The following is a 4,106-nucleotide window of genomic DNA, read 5'->3' as shown; positions in this document are numbered from 1 at the left end:
AATATAATGGTTCTCCCTGGGAGCAGGTTTCTTGGGGAGGTTTTCTGGAGGCAGCCTTAGTTTCAGTTAAAAGGAGGGAGGGAGAGAGGAAAGGAGGGAGGGAGAGAGGAATGGATGGAGGAAGGAAGGAAGGAAGTGAGGGGAGGAAGGAGAAAGGAAGGAAGGGAGGGAGAAAGGAAGGAAGGGAAGGAAGGAAGGAGAAAGGAAGGAAAGAAGGGAGGGAGGAAGAAAAGAAGAGAGTGAGGGAGGGAAAGAGGAAGGGAGAGAAGCGAGGGAGAGGAGAGAGGGAAAAATGGAGAGGTTCAAGTAAGGCTGTCTCTCTCATCCTGTAAATGTGAATAGTCACATCTTATAATAGTCACTGCTTATAAAGAGAGAAGATTAAGCTTACACATCCCAGTGAGTGTTGCTTTCATATTAAGATTCTTGCCTGTCTGTCTTTCTCAAAGATGATCATATCACTGAGGTGATGCTCTGACATGAAATGAATTAGACTTGAGTGAGGGAAGGCTGTGTAAGGTTACCAGTTTCCCTTTTTTCTCCAGAGACTATCTGGGTCAGTGGCCAGATTCAGATCAGGATGACTGTAATTAGTTCTAAATGCACTAGGTCTCAGTTTGACTGAGGCAATGCTCATTCAGTGATTAAGGCTGGTGAAGGCAGAACACCAGCCTGATGATAAGAAGAACTGGAGTGAATCCTGGCTTTATGACTTATTCTCTTCCTAATTTAGGGCAATTTACTTGACCTTTTCTGGGCCTCAAGTTCCCAATTTACAAAAGTTGAACTAAACAAAAGCATCAACTTTTTTTGTAACTCCTTCCACCAGTCTGCACCTGAGAGTCCATGACCAGGGTCTCTTACACTTTTTCCGTTCATGAATCTATCCTCTGATGAGTCTGGGAAAACTATGGTTCCTGCTCAAACAAAAGATATAGAATTACAAGGGGAACTGATTTTATTGAAATACTTATCAAAATTACTTTTTAGTAACAAGTTCATGAACACCAGATTAAGAACCATAGGCCATTTGATAGTCTCTAAATTCCTTTTGAGATCCCAATCCACGATGCTTTGACCCTCTGAATCTTAGAGAACATCCTCTTCTGATCTCTGTCAGACACAAGAGAGGAAACCAAGGCAAAGTGCCTCCTGGGAATGGAAACTGCAGTTCAGAAACTAAGGAGTCAACCTAAAGTTTGAAGACCATGAAGCTAAATGAAGGATGGGATGAGTTCGCAAGGCCTCAGGATCCTGCTGTGATTGGTTAGAGAAAAGCAGAAAGAGGACAAGAGTTTGAGATTGCCTTGGTGAGCCACATGTTGACAATCTGGATCTGTGTCTCCTTCTGAAGAGAGAAGGCTTGGTGTCCCTGGTCAGAGCCCACCCAGGATTGGGAGCTCAGGCAGACATCAACAGGATAGGCCTGAGAAGGAGCAGATAAGGGAGCTAGCAAAGGAGTGGTCAGACAACCTGATTCAAACATGGCTCTGCCACCAGCTAAACAGATGTGGACAAATCTATCAACTGCTCTTTAAGTCAGTTTCCTAATCTATCAAATGAAGTAGCTGGAGCCCTTGAGATACCTCTGAGCCTGAAATCAAAGATCCATTATCTCTAAGATTTAACTATGGGATCATCCTCATCAAGGATATGGATTTATAGACAGACAGATAGATGGATAGATATTTGTTTTCAATCATTTCAGTCGTGTCCAATCCTTCATGACTCCATTTGGGGTTTTCCTTGCAAAAACATTGGAATGGTTTTGCCATTCTTCTCCAGATCATTTTACAGATGAGGAAACTGAAGCAAATGTGGCTAAATGACTTTCCCAGGGTTATACAGTAAGTGCCTGAACCATGAAGAGGAGAGGATTCTTCCTGAATCCAGGTCTGGTGCTGTATGCACTGTGCCACCTAGCTACCCCAAAAAGGCAAGTTCTTAAACTCTCAGAGCTTCAGTTTTACCACTTATAAAATGGGAATAATAATAATTTCACTACCTACCTAAGGGTTATCATGGGAATCAGGCAAAATAATCCATGCAAAGTACTCCACAGACTTTAAAATGCCATACAAATGTGAATTATTATTATAAAACTTTCTATTGTAAAGTTTCAGCCATTCATCTTCTTATGCTTAGCCAGCAAGGGGCTATAAATTTCAGCCCTTAAATTGACGATGGTGGAAGATAAATTTATGGATTAGAATGTGAGTTTGTCTATGCAAAGAATGGAATTAATCTTTCTTTTAGATAAGAGCATAGCTTTGCAAAAGTCAATGTATTTTCTAAACTTTTCTAGAAATTTAGTATCCAGTTTTTCTAGTTTTAACTTTTTTCTATATTTTACCTTTTGTTCTATTAATTGGAATTATTTTAAATGAGAGGATGGCTTGGGAAAAGTCATGGTTCAAAACATTTTCTTATCTTTTCAACAAAGGATTTACCCACTCAAATTCCCTATGTTCAAAATTTTGAGAAACAAATTTCTCAATTTGGTGGATATAAAATTTTAAGCAGATATAAATTGGAACACTGGTTCCTTTGAAAGGATTCTAATCAGGGCTATTTTATTAGTTTGCAATTCAAATTTAAATCAATGCTATATGGGGTGAAATTAGTAAAAAAGGAAATCCCATCTATGCCAAAGTAATACATGATTTGATAATTTTGCATTTTTTTATGCTAATGATATGTATATGTCCTTAGTTTCTTGTGATGGATTTGTTTATGCTCTTCTTATCTTGGATGGGTGTGGCTTATTTTGGGGAAAAAAAGGCTATGTGGTAAAGAGAAGAATATATATTTCCTATTTTTTAAAAAAAGTTTTATTTGTGCCTTTGTTTTTATGTCACAGTTTTTCTGGATGCCACCTTGTCCCTACAAATTAGCTAGTTGAAATGAGATGACTGAGTCCAGTTCCAATGATCTTGTGATGAAGAGAGCCATCTATACCCAGAGAGAGACCTGTGAGAACTGAGTGTGGACCACAACATAGCATTTTCACTCTTTTTGTTGTTGTTTACTTGTATTTTATTTTCTTTCTCATTTTTTTCCTTTTTGATTTGATTTTTCTTGTGCAACAATAATTGTATAAATATATATGCATATATTGGATTTAACATATATTTCTACCATGTTTAACATATATTGGATTACTTGCCATCTAAGGGAGGGATAGGGAAAAGGGGAGGGGAACTGGAACACAAGTTTTTGCAAGGGTTAATGTTGAAAAATTATTCATGCATATGTTTTGAAAAAAAAAGCTTTAATTTAAAAAAACACACACAAAATGGCCAGTTGAACACTGGTCAAATGCATTCAGTGAAAGATTTGTGAGAAGGGAACCTTATCCTTGAGGGAAAAAGTCATTCTCATTCTCATTGTTTCTGTCTCTGTCTCTATTTCTGTCTGTCTGTCTGTCTCTCTCTCTCTCTGTGTCTTTCTCTCTGTCTCTGTCTCTCTCTCTCTCTGAGTCTTTCCCACTATCTGTGTATATCTGTCTCTTTCTGCATGAATCTTTCCAACTCTGTCTCTCTTTGTGTCTCTCCTTTACTGATGATCACGAAGTTGGTAAATGTCAGAGACATGAGCCAAACATGCTTTTTGCTGATTTTCAGAACTCATTTCCCTAGGTTACATTTGCATCTGAAATGAGAAGAAAAGCTTGTACTCTCTTACAAATGAAAACAAACAAAAGAAGGAAAATAAATATTTCTTTTTCTCTTGTGGATCCCTGCAATATGAAAGTATTCAACATGGAGATCTTCTATCAGCACCACAGCATAGCAATCTAGAGGTAACATCCCAACTTTCACTCACAGATACTTGCAGGTACTCCCTGGGCCTGTGCCCCTAAAACTATAGCTCATGAGTTCACAACAGAATTGATTGTTTTCCTTTGTTCTTGAAAGGACTAAAATGACATCACTATTTTAGGGTCGGGTTACACTTTATGGCTGATCAATATGAGCTCGGAATGCTCTGCCACAAGTTGGACACAAATACTTCCTATGAACATTAGGGGTAGATTCTCTAGCTTTGCATATTTCATGTTGTTTCTGAGTTATTTCAATTTTGCTTCTCTCATAGAGTACAGCCCC

The sequence above is a fragment of the Antechinus flavipes genome, chromosome 2 (genome assembly GCF_016432865.1).
Source record: "Antechinus flavipes isolate AdamAnt ecotype Samford, QLD, Australia chromosome 2, AdamAnt_v2, whole genome shotgun sequence".
Classification (NCBI taxonomy): Eukaryota; Metazoa; Chordata; class Mammalia; order Dasyuromorphia; family Dasyuridae; genus Antechinus; species Antechinus flavipes.
This window is presented reverse-complemented; position numbering follows the sequence as displayed.